The 22,106-nt window shown below is 28.3% G+C and overlaps 1 protein-coding gene across 5 annotated transcripts in view; it reads right to left on the reverse strand.

The window, feature by feature from the left end:
- The window catches only part of LOC136975773 (UDP-N-acetylhexosamine pyrophosphorylase-like), a 61,225-nt gene that overhangs the window by 35,056 nt on the left and 4,063 nt on the right, over positions 1–22,106 (reverse strand). For 4 of the 5 annotated variants that reach the window (XR_010880826.1, XM_067270889.1, XM_067270891.1 and 1 more), the window contains exon 2: positions 16,683–16,765. The gene's annotated coding sequence lies outside the window, so the exon portion shown is untranslated. Of the gene's footprint in view, positions 1–3,509; positions 3,529–16,682; positions 16,766–22,106 lie in introns of those variants that run through there. The other variant, XM_067270888.1, reaches the window with a different exon arrangement.

A 22,106-nucleotide genomic window follows, 5' to 3' on the forward strand; every position in this document is an offset into this window, starting at 1 on the left:
TTTAATTTCTTAAAATAGCATTATTTTAAGTCTAAAACTGGCATGTATAAACATCTTTTAAAGCTAAATATGCTTTAAAGATGTTTTTTAAAAAAAATCTTAGCCTCTGATTTAATATGGATATTGGGGGGAAACAAGACTTTTGCTAGTCTTATGTTTTTATAATTGAATTTTTTAATTAAATTTTATATCCGTTCCATTGAAAAATCTTTTTTAATTAATTGGTATTTATAAATTTTTTGAAAAGGTTTTTGTTAAATAAATGCTAAGTATGTTTACTATATGGCTTACTATATGCCATTCCTGGCCTAGAGTCAGACACCATGAAAGACGAAAGTTTGGAAACCACTGATATACAGGGTGACAATAATTAACCCGTACAAGTTTTTTGTATCGTAAATTTATTAAAGAAATGAAAATTAGCAAAACAACAGCATATAACAGTGACAATACTTTATGTATTAATCAGATATTCAGCCAGTTTCAAAGTGGACTCCTTTTGCTTTGATGCAGAGCCCCAAACGCGTTTTGAAATTCTCAGCGATGGGCCGCACTCTTCTGGAGACAGTTTGTCTCACTCCCAGCGCAAGGATTGCTTCAGCGACTCCAAACTTTCATGGCGCTTAGAACAGGCCCTGGCCTCCAAAATGGACCACACACTGTAGTCCATTGGGTTCAGATTCGGCGAGTACGGTGGCCATTCCGCAGACGAGATGAAATCGGGAAAATGAGCCTTGCACACTCCTGAGTCTTCTTCGCCCTGTGTGTCGGCGCCGAGTCCTGCTGAAACGTCCATTTCGCACTGACAAAATGCTGCTGAGCCCACAGAAGTACCACAGCCTCGAGAATGTCATGGTGGTACACATCTTGATTGATTTTGGCCCCTTGATCGACGAAAACAAGGGGTGTCTTGCCACTCGCACAAATTCCGCCCCAAACCATGACTGACATTGGATTTTGTGATGTTCGATGACGGCTGAGCTTCCAGGAGCCCCCGCGGACCAGTTCCTGTTGTTTTGATGGTTGTACGGAGAAAAGCTTCTCGTCTGTGAAGAGAATGCACTCCCATTGTCGACCTGTGGCCCGACGCTTGAGTTAACGGGATCTTTGGAGTCTCACGCACTTGTTTTCATCGGTGAGGAGCTGAACCTTTTGGAACTTGTAGGGCTTGAGTATGAGTTCCTTTTTCGCCATTAACCGCACCGATTCGCGATTGATTCTGATCTCACGAGCAATTTTTCTCATGGAGACCTTCGCATGTCAGTCAACTCGCTTTGTGATGATCTTGCGGTTCCTAGACGTGTTGACAGTGCGCTTTCTTCCACGTCCGGGACGGTCACCATTGTGGCCAAGCTCCTTGAATCGCCGAACTGCATCTGAGACTGTCATTTTTGGAACACCGAGAAGACGAACAATTTCACATTGATGCTTTCCTTGCCAGAATAGCTCCAAAATTGCACAACATTTGTTCGACACCATTAAAACAATAAAGAACTAACCCTTATTACATCGAAAGTACATCTACACGGGCAGGAAATCATGGAGAATTAAACAATAGTATGTAAATTGGTGACAGTAAAAAAGTTCAGGTGCAGCATTGCTACAAACTTTGTACGGGTTAATTATTGTCACCCTGTAAAGTGTTCTTGATTTGTTGAATTATTTTTAGTAGTATGTAATTTTAGTATTAAATTTTTTTGTTTCTACAAAAATAAACTTGTATGACAGTCAGGAAATTTAAATTTTTACATAGGCTCTATAAAAAAAATTATTCAAACAATGTATTTAGAGAAAAATAATTTAACAACAGAAAGAGAATTAAGAAATAAAAAGGACAGTTGGCACACACTTTACATGTATGCAAAACAATATGATATTTAAACTCAAATCGATAGTTCTGGATACTGGAAAAGGCTGGAAACAGTATTGATTGGCCTGATTTAAACCACCTAGACTTTGCAGTATGAGAACAACTAAAGCCATGACACACTATGTGATTTTTGTGGGAGATATGTCACCATGCGACAGAAAAACCTGTTTCTCAGGGAGTAAGAGAGCAGTCATCAGGGAGTCAAATTGTTTTAACTTTTGGGAGACAAAAAGTCTTCTGTCACTAATAACCATGTGTATATCACATGAGTACAACTCTTGCTTACAACACAAAAATAAAACTGGAGGATAGTCACTCATCAACAGTAGATAGGACACATTTAATTTCATTAATTCAAATTGTAAGAACCAATTTACAGTATAACTACACAATTAAAAAATATCAAAACAAGATACTCAAAGATACATGCTTTTGTGCTGTTAGTGAAAATTTACGATTACCAGCTAAGAAATGTCAATCGTAATGACTTAGGCAACTTGTCTCCTTGAATGTCTGAAAAATCACCAAACATCAACAGGTTTTTGTCACTAAGAGCCATGTTTCTGGAGTGGGAAATTGCCTAGTGCAAGGACGGAGAACCTGCGGCCTTTTGAGCCAACAAGTGTGGCCTTCTGCGGCCTGTGATGTAAATGTTGATATATATTTTTTAAGACCTTTATTTTTTTTCTATAGTTATTATACATAAATTTACAATATACACATGCATATATAGACTGTCTTTCTTTTATTACATAACTTTCAAATTACTTAGCGGCCTAAGCCTAGGGATAAAATGACAAAAAAAAATTTCAATGCGGCCTCTATAAGGGACGATGATTTGTAAAGTGGCCTTCATGAACAAAAAGGTTCCCCACTCCTGACCTAGTGTGTCACAGCCTTAAACATAAAGTTCATTGTCTCCAGTGGAGAACCTACACATTCTTCAGAAGCACAGAGATACAATGCTATTTAAAGATTTATTTTTAAATCAGGAACTACATAAAAATGAATTCTTTATCCTTTAGAAAATAAGATTGCAAGTATTTGTTTTAAGTCCAAGATACTTGTTTAACAGTTAGTATTAAAGTTTCACTAAATTAACATTCCAATAAAGAAATTATTTCAGTTCCAGAAATAATGACTGTCATCTAGTCACCCAATTTTTATAAAAATTGGTGACTTTATGAAATTTAACTTTATAAAAATTGTCATGTCCGTTGAATTTATTGATTATACCTTCAATTTATTACAAAAAAGTGAGCCAAAGAAAAAGTCCCTAAAAATAAAAATCAGATGAAAATTAATTAAATGTAATATTTTTTTATCATTATAAATTAATACAGAAAACTAAAAATAAATTTTTCAATTAAGACTTTTTGGTAATTGAGTTTTGATTTTATTTGATTTTAAATGGACTATCATTCAATGAAATTGATCTGAAAAAACAAAAATATACTCTGTTTTAAATTCATTATATTTCACATTTATGAAATATATTGTTCTTCAATCACCAAAATTTATATTCACTTAATATGTTCATAGATGATAAACTACTAAATGATAATTTCCTTTAGATTTTTACCTTAAACACAATTTTTTTTGAGTAAAAGCAACTTATGCCAAATGAACATTAACTCACCAAATCCAAACTTATTGAGTACTTTTTTGCTATTTATTCTTCATTTCATAATTAAAAAATAAAACTAGTAAACTAAACAATGTCGCATAAAAAACATTACACTCATACATCATTGGCTTTTCTGCATAAGTGAAATATTTTTGTTTGATTGAAAATCTAAATACATTTTCTTTATAAAAAAAATAATTAAATTCAATAAATAAAAAAATTCTAATTTTTATTATCAAAGTCAAATGCAAATTATCTTTTTATACAAGCATAATTTGAAAATATGATTAGCCAATGCTTTTATATCATATCTAATTTCAATCAAGCAAAGTCCAGATACAGACTACACAAATACATATTTCTGCTTTATTTTTCAAATAAGGCATGAGAAAAGTCAAGACTAATCACTTGTATTGAAGTTGCCAGACAACTTGATATGAATTGTTTCATGCATTGTAAATTTTTGTAGAGAAATTTCAGTAGACAGCATTAAAACATAATTGGAAACCTTGTGTAAAATTGTAATAGATAGAAATATTATAACAGATGTAGGAAGTAGGAAGAACAATATCAGTCTGAAATCAGATACATTGCTATTTCTTTTATACAGTATGTTATTTGAATATAGAAAGAAAGTCTCTTGTAGATCTTTTTAAATTGGAAATGTTAAATTTGTTATCAGTATATAATCCAGTCCTTTGCCAAATTTATAAAAAAAAAAAATAGAAAAGAGATGCAGTCATCCTAATTGGACTTTCCTATAATGTTTGAAGGAATGGAGATAAGATCTTGGACATGACAATGTCAAATTATACAGATATTATAAGGAAAAAAATGTCCACAGCACTAGATGGCAACATCATTAACTGTCAAAACTGGCTGAATAATGCTTTAATCATCAATACTTTGGATAAAGTATTGATATGGCACAATGGCACACCCAGGAGAGGTCAAGTGGCCCTGGCACTCCCAAAGACAAAGGGGCAAAAACACTAAAAAAATTTCCCAAAAAACACTTCTTAATTAAAATTCATTTTTAAATTCATATTTTGTTGTTTCTTCTATTTCTAAATTTCTTGTGATTTAGCCGTTACATAATATGGGAATTCTTACAGCTCTTGGAAATCATGAGTGCTGTGAACACAAGGCAAATGAATTGGTGTTTGAATGGACCAAGTGCTATTTTGTTTGTCCAACCTGAATCAACAGAGATCATGAGTATCATATTTTCAATCCTTGCAGATGCTCAACCATAGGTCATAAGCAATATGCAGTGTAGCCTATATTCTCAAATAATCTACTCAAAGTTCGTATTCTGTATTATTTTGCATTGAGTTTATTGAAGAGCATAACTTATACTACAGGACAAGTATAAGATATACTTTTCGGTCAGGGAAATATTAATCAAAGGTTATTTGGACTAATTGACCAATTGCTCATTGGTTTCCTGTATGATTTTTAACTGGAAAAATATATTTTATAAAAATTTTCTTGTTAGATGTTATTTTGATTTAACCTGGCTGATAACATTTTTCTTTTACAGTCTTACTTTTCATCTGAAATTTAAATTTTTTGGGTTATGTTTAATTAATGGAGTTATCAGTGAAAATGGAAGACATCAATCATGTTTGATCAAAACAATGGCATAACTATTAGACACAAGCTGGGTGAGTGATTAGGTTGGCAGCTTAACAACCTGGGGACTGGAACAAATCTGGACAAATGGAAAAACTCGGGAGGTAATCCGTCCAGAGATGTCAGGTCCCATTCCTCACTACCTAGTTGCCCCACAGAGGGCCTGGCTGAAACCATAATGGGCTTACTAAAGAAAAGGATACACTTAGTATTCACCAGGTTGAGTTTAAAAAAGTTATATAATTACTATTAAGTGCAGTTTAGCATGTTTAAGAATCCAGAATTTAAAATATATGCTCTCCATCTCAAATTAGTAGTGTCTTGCCCCTGTACATCATTCTTTTCTTGTCAGCAATAGAGTCATGTCAATCATCTAACTCCTTTCAGGAGAAAATTTTTGAATTGAAATAATGACTTCTATTTCAAACCTGAAGTTCATATAGAGTTAATCAGGTCCTCCTGCCTCTAAGCTTTTGATATCTAGTCTCAACTTTCATCTAACTCCATTCTCGAGATTAAGGAAGGAAGGACAAATGGGGGAGACAGACAGACAACAGTGGGAATTTATAGGTATACAATTTTTTCAAATTGCAGCCCAAAAATCTATAACTTATTAAAAATATTGGCAGCGCTTCCAGTAATAACATGCGTCAGTGAAAGGTCATTTTCCATCTTACATCTTTTAAAAACCTATTTAAGATCTACCATAACACAATCCCGATTAAATAAACTGGCTTTGCTATATACACACACACCGAGATTAATGTAACCATGACTGAAGTAATTCAAGAGCTTTCTAAAAAGAAAATAAAACTGGATTTCATTCTTTGAGTAAATTTTTATAATCACCTAATGCAGGAATGGCGAACCTGTGGCACGTAAGAGAAATCATCTGGCATGTAATGTATCATATGATTTCTGTCTTTTTCAATCATCCTTTCTGTTTATCACCTGATCATCTTTTTTTCAATCAGATTTTTTACATTTATTCGAATTAAAGCATATTCGTTTAATTTCTTTAAATATCATTATTCGAAGTTTAGGACATTGGCATGCATTAACATCTTTAAAGCTAAGTATGCTTACAATACGGCACGCGGACTCAAAAAGTTTCGCCATCCCTGATCTAACGAATTTTATTGAATTTGCATTAAAATTTTTTATCCGTTCAACTAGTAACAAAAAAAAAACAGTATATTTTTGTTAACTTCTGGAACCTAACCCTATGTTTTGCATTAGTCCTTTGTTTCATATAGCACAGATTCGCATAACATGGCACTTTTTGGAATGTAACTACCGTCTTATATGAGGGATACCTGTACATAATTTGAACTATCTGTTTACAAGCACAAACTACCCATTAATTTGAAGATATATTTTTGAGAGAAAGTTGTCCCATTACTTTCTGAATCTTATGCTATTGTTTAAGAATTTTATTTATTTATTAAGATCTTTCGTGTGATGATAATGTTTTTAAAAATTAAAATATTCAATTGTGTTTTCCTAATATTTCATTACACTAACTAAATAATCTCTTAATTACAGTTCAATTTCATATATATAATATTCATATTTATATTGTTACTTAAAATAATCTCTATTTGTGTATTAATCATATATTTAATTTTAAATGAAAATCAACAACTTTAGTGCCTTTGACCGGTGTGCTTCTCTCTTCTTTCTCTGTAAAACGCAAACGTTTTCGAACCTCGTTGGTTCTTCGTCAGGCGTAACGGAATTCTGTTCGACAAAATTTCTCAACAGATCCCTGACGTAGCGCTATACTCACATCGCGCAAGTCTAATATGACGACATCGGCTACACGCGACAGCGTTCCAGAATGCAAATTTTTTCTAAAATTTTGTCGAACAGAATTCCGTTACGCCTGACGAAGAACCAACGAGGTTCGAAAACGTTTGCGTTTTACAGAGAAAGAAGAGAGAAGCACACCGGTCAAAGGCACTAAAGTTGTTGATTTTCATTTATTTTCACTCCGGTGTTGTTCCTTTATATATTTTATTTAATTTTATTTATGCAATGAAATGGTGATAATATCCTGATATTATCACTGTTTCATTGTCATAATGAATAAATTTTAAAAAGGATATCAAATTTATATTAGGAAGTTCATTACCTCAAAAAGTTGAATCACCTGATTTTAAATATATTATTATATTATTTAATAATAATGATAAAATGATTTGTAAATATATGTATAATTGCATAATTTATTTTCATAATAAAAATAACTAAAATAATTACTGTAATAAAATTTTAATACATTTAAAAAAAACTTTTATTGGTCATATTTTTCAAAATTTGAGTAGGAGATGGGGAGGTGGAGCTACCACCCTAATACATCATTAAAATGCATTGTCATTGCACATAGGTATGTCCTTGAAGTTTTGAGCATTATCTTGATTAAATTAGAAGTGGTGTGGTTTTAAGATCATGTGGTTTGGTTCATTGTGAACCTTTTGTCTACCTGAAGGGGTTTGTTGCAGTTGGGGTGGTTGAGCGATAGAATCCAAGCCCGATGTGATCTGGCTTGATGTGATGACGTCAGAGGGTCCTGGATCTAGAAGAACCCTTATGCAGGTCTATAGGATAGAAAGGGCACTTTTTGATTTGGCAAGCAAGAGAGAAGACATGTTGAAAATGGGTCCCGAAGTGTACTGAAGTGTGACATTCCCCTCTTTGTTCTCAGGTTGTGTGTGTCACAAAAGGTGGGCTCAGGAAAGTAGGCAGAGAATTAAGGTATTGTGATAGTAGTGTATCTTGAACGGAACTTAAGAACTGTGAAATAAACTTTTGGTTATTTCATTGGAGTCATAGAGCATGTTTATTTTATTGGATATGTTTTTCTTCGTACCTGCTTGTAGTGTAGCATACAAACAGGCATATCAGTCAAAGACTATTAAGAGTTTTGCATTGCAATCGTTTTGCAACATTTTAAGTATTTTTCATATAAAAATATAGTATAGTATAGAATGTTGGCTGAGAGAAGAGTTTTGAAGAAAAATATAGCAAGTACTTCAAATGTTTTTAGTGACAAGAAGAACGAAAAGGCAGATACAAATGAAGGTACAAATCCAGGCACTTTTTTTTTATTTGTGGTTTAAGGCCCTTTACCACTCATAAATCCAGGCACTAGCACTGTTGAAAATATTGAAAGAAAAGAAGTTTATTAACCCTTCATATTAATGATCAGTTTGAATTAAGTAATAATATCTGCTTTTAATTATTAATCTATTTATTATTATTTTTTTCATTTTCAATAAAGTTTATGTTTCTATTTGCTGTTTCATCTATAATCATTAAAAATTGTCAGGGTTCCAACATTTTTTACTAAGGTGAAAGGGTTCTGTAATAAAAATAAGTTGGAAACCAATGCTATATTCTATTTGATCATGATAAAATACATAGTAAACAGATAATGAACAATTTTTTAAAGAACTTTTTCCAAGAATACTTCTTTTTTCTGACATATTTTAAACCTTTTTATCACCAGGTTGTTTTTCTAAAAAACATATTCTAGACATAAGTTAAAATTGAAACTGATAAATAATCTAATTTTAATTAAGTCAACACTGTACCTCTTCTCTCTGGCCTTGACATACTGTAAATCCCAAAAAACAAACACTTAGGGTCGATTTACACACAACAGTGACGTACCGGCACAGTGCAGTAAACATCGATAAATATCACACATAGCCAATCAGAATTTCATGTATGACACTTGTATGATTGACAGAATACAGATCACATGTCATAGATGAAACTCTGATTCGCTATGTGTGATATTTATCGATGTTTATGCACCAAACGGTCACTGTGCCGGCACATCACTGTTATGTGTAAATTGACCCTTAAGATGGAAGAATGCTTGTTACAAAAGATACTAACTACAGTAAAATTATGTTGAAATTGTTATGCCTCTTCTCATTTACATTGCAATAACTAATGTCAGTTTTTTAAAACACTAATCAAAGCACAATAATCTCCATATAATAGAAAAGTTTTATTGAGATTTAACTGTCACTATATTTTGTGTGTCTTTAAAATCTAAGTTTGTAGATTTCATCAACAATTTTTCCAACATGGCCAGTTTACAGAAAAATCAAACCATATTAAAATGTAATAAATCATTACTTGATAAGTTGTTAAAATATCTTCAAATATATTGTTTCATTCATTATTATTGGAGCATTAAGAAATGTGCTACAAAAGTTTTTCAGTTCACTTAATTTCTCTAGAACAAAATAAGCCATATACTTTATCTAAAATTTCAAACGGTACAGTTCTATTAAATTCTGAAAAACTAAAACATCAAATACTGTAACACTGCTGCTAAAGGTAAATAATGTTATAACACTTTCTATAATGCTCACTACATCATTTATGTTTTCTTCTATTTTTAATATTATTTTAATTGCTTTTGAATAATCATTAATATTTAAAAGATAATAAAAAATAAATTTAGGTCACATTTTAACAGCTTGGTCACATGTAATCTCAATGTTAGCCAAAATGTTGGTTAAGGCCTATTAAAAAATTCCATTTGAGATCTAGGAATTCCTCATAAAACACAATACAGTACAATGCAACAATAAACAAATATAAATTGTAAAACTAAAATTTTTATTGTTTGCAAAAATAAAGTAAATTTTTATAGAGAGAATAAACGAAAAAACTGATGGGAGAATATTTTACTCTAAAATAGAGTGACAACTTGTGTTTTTTCACTTACCATGCATGTCATGAAATGCTACTTGCAATATCTACTGAAATTGCCTAACATAGTAATATTTACCTTTATTGTTTTTGCTAATCACTATTCAGTAATGATAACACACTTTCGATTGTTAGCATTATTACACATTTTATATAACAATAACTGACAGTTTTTTTGGAAACACTGCATAAACAAGCTGTGATTAACAGGAAAAATAAACAGATAATTTTCTTGAAAAGCATCAGTCAGGGTAATGTGTTGTGTGTTATACTTTTGAATAGGAAATACTGTTATAATGCATTTTTTTCTAAAATTGCTCGTTTTTATACAAAGTAGAGGATAAGAATATGTTTATGATGTGAAAAATGCAGCTTGATTAAACATATGATCTTAAATTTCTAACTTAAATAACTATTATATTTAGTTTATCTTTGTCATCATATTCTAAATATATATTTATAAAATGATACATATACTTTTTCTGAATTGATATTTATCTAAAATTACTCGTAAGAAAATAGTTGATAAATCTTGCAACACTATATTCGATGCTTCAAATATAAATAGTATTTGTGATAAATTATATTATTTTAATGTGTAAAAAATGTATAAAGTTTTATGAGAAATTATTATTTTTATTCATTCAAATTCACTTGCACTCTAATAAAGCTGAAATAAAAATTACAAAATTTTGAATATAATGTACGATTATTTTTAATATAGATTATTTTTAAACTTGCCTAATTGAGGTCAAGTTCAAAGATAATCCCTAATATAATCAGTTGTTGACTATTTAATTTAAGAGAGTAGTTTTCCTTACATTTTGACATTGTTATTATTAAAATCTTTTAAATAGTATAATACTGCAGTATATAATATTAAATCAAATTTTACAATTAAATGTAAACATAGTGATAATTATCTTCAAAATGCAAAAATCAACAAGAAAAAACATTTTAAATAAATCGCATTGAAAGTGATTAATACTATAAAAGAATACTAAAAACTTATAGTAATAAGTTTTATACTATTCTTTTAAATTTCAGGTAAGTTTTTATGGAGGTAAATTCTATTATATTCTATAGTATAGTAATTATGGATCTGTAACTCTGCTCTCGTGGAATGTGAGATGTTATCAGTTAAATATAGGTGAGGTCAGTTAAATATAGTTATGTCACTTTTCTTGCTTTTCTAAAAACTTTGTTTATTTTGCAAGATAGAGATATGATGCTTGTTGTAAATGATGGGGCACTTCATACATATTTTTCAATGACATAATCTCAAAATTGCCATTTTTTGAGTTGTGTCACTTTTCTTGCCAAGGTGCGAAATATAGATATGCTAAAATATTAAGGAGCCTGAATATTTTAATCATGATTTTGAAACTATAAAATTGTTAATTAATTAATATGAGACTTTTCTAAAAGCTGTTCTTTATTTAAATTTCTTGTGATCTGTTGAGGCAAAATGTCTTGAAAAAACATTTAACCTTGATTAAAATATTCAGACTCCTTAATATTTTAGCATTTCTATATTTGTTTGATTGTTCTGATGGAGCCGTACAGATCTAGACATGCAATTATCAAATTAAAAACTGAGCATATCTTAATGCTTTATAACATAAGAACTCAACTTAAGTGGCTCTTCAATAAAATAGTTAAAACAATTCAGAAAACTTTTTAAATGTATTATATCTACTTAATTGTTTTTATCTAATATCAAAAACAATAATCCCAATTTCAATAAACTATGAAAATGAATAATTAAATTTAAAAATTTTCTTCAATAATGTAGAAATTTTAAATTTTTCCCTCCCATAAAAATAAAAGAATTGAATACAGATAAATAGTTATATTTATTATTTTGTTAGAGATGATATTTTAAATCACTAATCTATCAAATTTAGTTTAAAAAAAAATCATTTGATAGTTGTATTTTCTTAACTTTTTACATATAAAAATTAATAAAATCTAAATGACTTAACATACAATAACTTGTCTTTAAAAATACTTTTGCTTTCTTTATTATAATTAATTATTCTAATGAAGAATCAAACTATTGTGATGAACTAAATTATTTTCTAAATTATTATTATTTTAAGTCAAAAAACAAAAATATTAAAAATATAAGTATTTAATCTCAAAAAAAAACCATGCTAAAAATAAAACTGAATGAATCAAAATTAACAGAATATAAATACAAAAATCAAAATTAAAAAGTTAAAGAATATTTGTTATAATTTTTCAAATGTATAATACAAATTAAAACTAACAATTTTTATTTCAATTTTTGACACTTAACGATAATTGAAATTTTATTATTAACCTTATTATCTTCTACGCTAGCCCCATTTGGAGCATGAATTATCTTCCTAAATTAGAACCGTTCCACATTTATTACTTATGTAAATTATTTCAATTAGAAAGGTCAATTCCCAATTATTGCACTACGTCACAAAACAAACTGCATTTGGTCCTTTCCGTTTATATTAAAACATATTATTAAATTTTATTATAGGCTTAAATTCAATAACGACAACAATATGGTCTTTTTATATCACGAAAATATCAAGCAAAGTAATCATCAAAAAAGCAAACAGTTATGGCATAATAAACTAAGAACAATCTTCAATTCATTTGGAGTATCAGAATTACTGTTTAAAGATAACATTCAAGATTGGAAAACTGGTTACTCACTTCTTTTGAACTCTGCTATATCACAATCAATAAACAAAGATCAACTCTCCCTGTACAACAGTAAATATCATTCCTGGTACATAGAGATATTTAATATACCATCTGTTCAACCATATATGTTGCAATCTGTTAATTTGAATGTAAAACGACTCATAGTTCAACTCCGTTTGAATAAGCACTCTCTTTTTGTTAACAATTCTTATATAAGTTTTTCAATTAATAAATGTTTTTTATGTAACTCGGATGATTTCTCATCCTACCATTTACTATTAAAATGTCAAAATTTAAATAATATACGTGAACAATATGAAATAGTTCGAATTTGTAACTGCAATTCGCTAACAGATCTGTTAACAAACTTAAACAAAATTAGCAAAAAAGACATTTTATTATTATAAATTTTATATAAGTTAATATTATCTAATATCCCAAAATAAAATTTCAAAACCATAACGTTATAAAAATTATAAAACAAGTAAATTGTGAAATAATGTGTGAAAATTAAAACGTTAAAATTGTAATGGATATAAAACAATGTAAATAAATTTAAAATATTTGTAACCCCCTTGTAATAGGGAAATAATTCCCAATTGACAATAAATAATGATGATGATAATTGAAAGTTTTTTTTTTTTAATTTCTAAAATCATTTATAGAGCACAGTCAGATCTATACTTTAATTAACAATTAATCTAAATTTTAATAACTCTTCCCTCCACGAAAAACCTTCATAATCCAGTGATAGGTGTTTCTACAACAGCTAACGTTTTCAACCCCGTCGTGGAGGAAAGAATTATAATTCATCCAGTATATAGTAAGAAGTATATTTGTTAAATTTTAATAGCTTATTAATAGTACTTTTTTTCCTTTCAGTTGTTTTGATTATCTTTTTTATATGTATAATATTTTTTTGTAATTTCAGCAATGCTGGTCATAAATCTTAGAAAAATTAAAAACAAACTTCTTGCTAATAGTTGCAATTAAAAAATGTAATAAATAATTACAAATTTATATATTTTATAATTAATAAGACCACTTATTACGTTTTTATTGCCAATACAAAACAGAAATTTTCTTTAAAAATATTATTTATAATAAAAATTTATTTAAAGATATCAATTGTAGTAATTATTATTAATTATTTGAAAATAAACACAGTTCCAATCAAGTAAGGTAATAAAATCAAGTAGAAGGCAAATATCAAATATGGAATTAGGAAGAAAGGCCAACATACATCACTGTAGAAGGAAGTATTTGAGGTGAATTTTTCAGACATGCAGCATAAATAAACAACCAAGTTCTTAACGTTTTGTACAAGAATTTGGTTGTTTGATTATGATGCATGTCAAAAACCTGTTGTTTTTCTACAATGCTGTATATATTGGGTCTTTTTTCTAAATCTATATTTACCGTATTTTACGGACTATAAGATGCACTTTTTCTTCGAAAAATTGCCTCCAAAATTCAGGTGCGTCTTATAGTCCGTAGCATCTTATAGGTATTTTTTAAAAAACTGTTTAAAAATTAAGGTGCGTCTTATAGTCCATAGCGTCTTATAGTCCATAAAATACGGTAATATTTGTCTTCCACTTGAATGCATCACCTTACTTTCTTTAATCAGAACTGTATTTATTTATTTTCAAATAATTTTTATATCCAAAATAATGTTCCATTATTAATAATATTTTGACAAGAACATGTGATCTATTTTACCTTCACTGATCCTAATAAATGTAATCATTGTAAGATGTTAAAAAATTAATATGAATACTATTCTAATATTGTGAACTAGTGGTGAACTCATTACCTATACAGAAAAAACAAAATTACTATACCATCTGCACTTCCTAATTGTCTTTTGATTGCTTCTAAGCTTATATAGTTGAATCAGTATATCATATCATATCATATATATATATATATACATATATATATATATACAATAAATTATTTCAACATGCATATTTTAATAAGAAAAAAACTGGATGGAAACTGGCACTCATTAAAATTGATAACTAATTTAAATTTAATTAACTAACTTTATAAAAATTAAAAATAATTATTTAAACAAATTATTTATGAAGCAGCAAACTCATTAAATAACATTCACAAATCTCAGTTCCTATTGAAACAATATGAGAGAACACAGGCAAAAATGTTCACACTTAGTTTATAATTTTGTTGCTGGTTTGTTAGGTTTTTGCAGTGTTCATTAATATTTGGTATTTTGACAAAGTTGAAAATAAATAATTGGATTGGATTGAATTAATGGATACAGCAACAACACACAAGCAATTTCCTGGAAGAAATTTCTATAGTCAGTTGTCCTATTTAGGTGTTAGATATGTGAAGAAACATGAAACCCTCCAACATGGCCAGACTAGTGATCAGGTGTGTAATCACATCCAACTGCTAGTGCACAGTGGCATTATCCACTCAACTATTGGCAGACAGAAATAAGTAATAAAAAATTCTTATATATTGTGTAAATAAATTACAATTTATTCAATCTGAATACTGTAATTGATTATTTTTTAATATTTTAAACCTATATTAAATTTACATGTTTAGTACGTTAGGTTATATTATAGATGGATTTCATTAAAATATAACTTAAAACTAAATACAGTGCTAAATTTGTAGAAATATCATTAAGTTTACATTATTGAATATTGGAAACCTAATGTAATTAATTTTTGCATTTTATTATTTTCAATAAAGAGCCAAAAATTTTTAACTTTAAATATATTCATATCTTCAAACATTTCGAATTTATTTTATTAATTTGAGTTAGAATGTAAAAATAAAACAGCTTATAATATTTAAAGTTTTTAATTAATATTTTAATTTAAAATAAAGTTTTTTTAAATACAAGACTACAGTTGTTTTATTATAATATTTTAATGTATTTTGTACTTGTATAATTTTTAAATTAACTTTCTTATCAACAGTATAAAATGCCTAATATAATACTAAATTCATTATCTTTCACTGTCCTCCTACTTTTTAATCTGTTTTAGATATCTAGTTAACAGAAAGCTACAAATACTTTTCTATGAAATCTGTAAAAGATTTTGATTCTCTCACTCCTCCCATATCACACTATAAAATTTTATAAACAAACATGATATTAAATCTACTTATATTATAAAAAATAAAACTACATTTGAACAAGTCAAACTTACTAAACAATCGAATTTCTTCTTTTACGTTATTTAAATTTTTTGATATTGATTTTTCAGCTTCGATTCTAAGAAAGTAATTCCTATTTTATGTATTAAAAAATATAATAATTTATATTTCTTCTAAAATATATACAGTATGTAATAATAAATTTAATTCTTTTGAATACATTAAATGTGGATTATTATTTCTTTAAGTGAAATTAAGTAATGCACTTTAAAAATTCAAATACTATTACTAAATTTGAATATGTTTTAATTGAAAGTATATTTTCACAATAAATGAGATTAAATAATGCATATTAAAATATCATGTTTGTTTATAAAAGTTCATAGAAGATTTGTAGAAGAAGGATATGAAACCCAAAATGTCTCCTTTTTTATCCTTTTATTTCATAAAATTATCACAGATTTAATAATAAATCATTTAAAATTATGCTTGTTCAGATATCTGTACCAGGAAATACAATTAAATAGATATACCTTTAAAAAATAATAAAAAAATAGATGAATATGGTATTATGTAGCAGGCATGGGCAAATGCGGCTCTTGCTGAAAGTGCTATTTTTCCCAGCCTTACCATACTATCCGTCATGACAGTACAGAACTGCGGCTCCCGTGCATTTTGCAAAACCTACATTTCAGCTCCCACTGAACTCTTGCTTACCCACCCCTGTTATATAGCATACTTTTTTCTCTATTATTGAAGATTTTAAAACTAAAGACCACTAAAAATCAAGCATAACGCAATAGAATAGCATCAATGAAATTAATTAACATCTATTAAGAAATAAGAAAAAAACAAAGATTTCTGATTTCTATCTTGTCAATTTAAGAATTTTTTAAAAAATTAATTCAATTTTGTTATAAAATGGAATTATCAATATAAAAATTTTATCTGAAGCTATAACTTTTAATTTAAAATAATTATACTTACTCTATTTGTTTAGTGATGATTCGTTTTAACTTTTATACATTTAAATTTTTTAAAATCTATTTTCATAAATATTTTCTTGCTATCTGTAAAAAAATTATTACACAATTAAAACAAATCCATATTATTTTATTGAACTAGTTTAATTATTTTATCATATTTATTAAGTATTTTAATAATTATAATTAATTAAAATAAAAATCAAGTCATATCAAACTGAAAAACAATTCTCAATAATATATAATATAAGGCTACTTTATTACAAAATCGTTATATTCAATTAAAGCACCATTTCAGTCGAGATTTTCTTTTTGCAAAGCAGCTCATATACTTATCGTTCTCTATGTTTTTTCAGAGATGTGAATTTGAAGGAAATGTTTTACTTCATAGTAAAGTATTTCACAGCTATGCAATTTTGAAAATTAAACAGATACAAAAATTTGAAAATTATAATCTGCAGCCACTCTTCACTGAATGACAAGTTTCATTCCTACGAGTAGGTCATTAAGCAAATTTGTCAATAAACAAGAGCTTAATAATTTTTATTTATTCTGGATAAAGAAAAGATCTGAAGGAAATTCCTACTTAATAACTTTGTTTTAATTTGCATCTCATACATTTAGAGAAAATAAAAATATAATCTGAAAAAATTATAAAAATGATGTACCAAAAAAATTAAAGTTTATTCAAAAAGTAAGACATTCAGATATTTTAGTCATCAAATTATTTAAACAATAAAATGCAATTTATAAAAGAAATATGTAATCTTGTTGATGGTGAAAGTTTTGTAGTTTTGAAGAAACAGTAGGAACATGACTAAGAAAGAGGATTAATCATACTGGAAGTTAGTCATAAGCATGAGAGGTCATTAATTAAACAGACAGATTGTTAAGTGAAGAGTGGTTTTATAAGGAAAAGAATGTGTGTAAGACATTGAGGGCCTTCTCACTATGCAACAATAGACCACTTTTGCAAAAAGCATCAATATGGAACAATATTTTTTTCCTAAAGTATTAAACTTTAGGCTAATAAAAAGAAAACTGATTTTATCCTCACTAAAATCAGCTTTTCTCTTAACTTTCTACTTAGGATAAAATAAAACTAAAAGTAAATTATCATTTTTATGATGTAAAGTATAAGAAATTATTTATTGTGACATCACCACAATGCTAGGCTGCAATTTTTAATCATATTTTTATTTTATTTTATTTAAAATATATGCTTTCCACCTCAAATTGCTTGCACCTGTACATCATACTTTTCCTTTAACAATAGTCACACTGGTCATCTGTCTAACACTTTCAGGAAAAAATTTTTGAATTAAAATAACATGACTTCCGGTTTGCATCAGAAGTTCGTATATAGTTAATCGGAGCCTCCTGCCCAAGGTTTCCATATCTGGTCTCATCTTTCATCTATCTAACCAGTGGTGTAGCTAGGATTCTCCGGGCCTGGTGTGGAACCAGAGTTGTGAGCCCCCAAAAAAATTTTTCAGGTCTTTTTTTCGTGATTTTGGGGCCCCCATGGGCCTATCGTTTTCCAGGGGCCCGGTGTGGACCGCACCTACCGCACCCCCTAGCTACACCACTGTATCTAACTATTCTCTAGATTAAGGAAAGACAGACAGACAGACAAATGGACAGATGACAGTGGGAACTACAATTTTTTCAAATTGTAGCCCAATAAGCCTTAATTATCAAATGCAATCATTTCCAGGAACTACTTAATGCTTATAAAGGAAAGCTAGAGATGTATGCTTATCCAATTACTTTTTGTTATTTACATTGCTAAATTCATTTTATTTTCTCAAATCAAAATACTGTTAAACAGAAGCAACAGTATGCACTAATAAAAAACAATATATTTTATTTAAAACACAAAAATAAACAAATAGAAATTTTAAATAAATAAATGATTTCATTATTATAGTAACTAGATTAGCAATCTATAAATATCATCGTTTCCAAAGTGTTTAAATGCAATGTAATGTAAAATAGAATCTACAGTACTTAATGGGTATAATGACTATAAAGCAGCTTTAATAAAGCTGGCTAAGCAAATCAATGGCAGTCCATCTCATTTAAAACAAACTGTCATTGGTTTGTCTATCCAGCTGTATTAAATCATTTTGGTAGGCAATATACTCAATGCAATCACCAAGATTCATCTATACTGATGATAATGTAAGAATTAACACTACCTTGTTGATAACATTTAAATCTCTGAAAGGTAGCATTAATATTATTTTTATTTTTTTTTCAAAAAATTTTATAATCTAATAATGAAAAAGTCTATTTGCTTGTAAATTGCTTGGTCATACAAAACAATTTTCTTTGTTTAAAAAACATAATTTAACATGCTTTATTTTAAAATATGAAATTATGTTACAAGTCATTAAACAAACTATAAATTGTATAATAAATAAACCATATAAATATATAATTTAAATTAAAAAGTATTATAAATACGAAGGTTGATCAAAAAGTAAGGTTACAAGGCCAATATTCCTGGAGTTTCGTTTGTTATAGAGAAATGAGAAGTGTGCAGTAATTCCAATATATGTGGTTGGCAACTGTGCAGAGTTTCAGCTACCTGCCACCTACAACACTAGTTGAAAGTAAACACAAATATGGAGACTCATTTGAAAACTGGTCTTGCAAAGAAATCCGCTCAGTTATTCGATTTCTGTTGGCAAAACATGTAATTGCAGCTGAAATTTGCTGGCAGCTTGTAGAGGTTTATGGAGAGACTGTAATATCTCATCAGCAATGGTGTCAGAAGTTTACGGCCAGTAGTGAAAACGTCACCGACGAGGATTGCAGTGGCTGACCCAGCACGGCATCAACAGATGTCAACACAGCTCGCATGGAGGAGCTGATTCAGGACAACAGGAGGATCACGTTACAGCATATGATGGTAGAATTGGGATCATTTGGAAGCATTCATCACATTGTTCACGATATTCTGCAGTACTGGAAAGTTTGTGCCCAATGGGTTCCACAAAATCTGTCCAACCAATGCAAGGAGAAGCCCGGACCTCGCTCCAAGTGACTTTCACCTGTTTCCTCTCTTGAAGGAGAACCTAGCAGGATGACAATTTGCTTCAGATGAGGAAGTGAAACACTTCAAGACAACTTTGCTGAACACACAAGGACAGGACTTTTACCAGGAGAGAATTTTCAAATTCATCACACAAAGTGACAAGTGCCTAAACTGATGTGAAGACTATTTCGAAAAATAACCTAATGTATGTACTATCAGTTGGCTGTATTGGTTGTATGAAATAAAAAGTACACTTTTCACTGCAGGCTTTCTAACCTTACTTTTTGAACATCCCTCATATTAACTTTATGAGTCTTCCATTAACTTTCATTAACAGGGAGGAGTTGAGAAAAGTACAACCCTGTATACAATGGGGAAAGAAGAGTTAAGGTGTCATCTACATTTTCTTTTTAGTGGTATTACAGACATACAGATTTGTTCATATAAACCTGCTTACTAATCATGTAAATAAACTGTCAATTAGAAAATACTTGCAAAGCTTTTTAAGTTATTTCTTATGTCAGAGGGTCTATGAACTTTTGTACACTTAATAAAAGGGGAATGGATTTGCTTAAAGTACATTATTGTTCACAACAAGAAAGGGGGGGTTAAAAGTGGCTCAAAAATTATGTAATTAATGGATAATACTTGTGAAATAAATAAAAATGTTCATAAGAGAAAAAATATGTTATTGTACTATAGACAAACAATAAATTGGTAATAAAATCTTACAAGCTGTCAGAGAATAAGATTATTCACCTTTAAATGAGTAATTACAACATACAAAAATAGATCAGCATGATTCATTTTTAGAATTTGTTTATTTTATAGAGATTTTTCTAAATAAACTTGCCTCTTAAATATAACTTCAAAACAAGCATTATAAATTATGATCTATTTTTAAGAAAAATACCATTATTATATTATTAATATAACATGAGCAAAGTTAACATTCTTTAAAATCTCAACTTAAAATCAGTAATAAACAAATGCAACCTTCTTTTTTGAAATCAAAACAGTTTAACTAAAAACATGTATTTTTTAATTATAAAATATTAAACAGAAATGAATATTTTATTTATATTTCTAATTGTTAAAAATTAATGAATAACTTATTAATAAATTATTTTAAATTAATTTATTTATTAATAAATTAATAAATTAATTAATTTTTTCACTAAGGAAATAAATTGAAAATGAAACATTAAGGTTATATATATTATATATATATATATATATATAATAAATTATTAATTTAAAACCTAAAAATGCTAAAACATGAATTTCTTTTAAAAAAAACAAAAATGCAAATGTAAGCTAAAAGTAATTTAAAAAATTAACTTTCAACATAAATATTTTCTTAAAAATTCTTAGCAAATATTTTTGAAATGTAAATATAATTTTTCTAAAAGTTAACAGTTTTTCCTAAAAATAATTTTTTTTTATCTCAAAGACAATGCTATAGCTTCATAATCGCCACAATAATTTTCCTTACATCACAGGGGGAAAAAAAACTATTACATGTAAAATTAAAACAATTCCTATTGTTGATTTTTTGGTAATACAATTGTCTTTTAAAATCAATTTAGGTATTTCAAAATTTCACAATATACCAGTTGCATTTACTACATTCTTTTATTCATTTATTACACATTAATTTATTATTTAGTAAATGAAATATTTAAAATAAATCAATAATAATAATTATATAAGTTATTTATGACAATGATTAACCCACATTTAATTTAAGAAGCACTTTGATTTTTCTTTAGAACTATTGAAACAATTGCATTGTAATCAATATTAATCTGCAATTTTATAACTTTGTATCATTATTATATCTTGTACTCGATTGAAGATATATGATACAATAAAAAACAAACATTTGTGGAACTGACAAAAAAAAAAATAAATCAAAAAAATAAGTTCAAGTATTGTATTTCATACCATTTTATTCAATGAGAAATCTTCATTACAATTACTGATATGATATATCTTATAATTAATTAATTGTTTACAGGATGGGATCTAAATGGGGCATTAGAAACAATTTCCTCCCAGATATTTTTGTAACTAATAGGAGTTTCATTATTTCTTATATTTTAATATTTTTATTACTTCTTTTTCAATTTGATTACATTTTTATTTTGTTTAAATTCTTGCAGTTTATTTTTATATATTTTGTTTGTTTCATTATAGGAATTAAAAATCATCTATCATAAGATTTGCTCCAGGATCTATTCTGGATCTGTATAAAGAAAAAGAAAGTTATCCAATAGACAAGAAGTTATCAGGGGTGTAGTGTTCCCGTGAGGGACAACAGATTCCAAAGAAATATGGTATATGTTGGGTCCACTAAGCACTCAATACACAAAAGGTTGCAGG

The sequence above is a fragment of the Centruroides vittatus genome, unplaced genomic scaffold (genome assembly GCF_030686945.1).
Source record: "Centruroides vittatus isolate TY-2023 unplaced genomic scaffold, ASM3068694v2 contig_388, whole genome shotgun sequence".
NCBI classification, from domain to species: Eukaryota; Metazoa; Arthropoda; class Arachnida; order Scorpiones; family Buthidae; genus Centruroides; species Centruroides vittatus.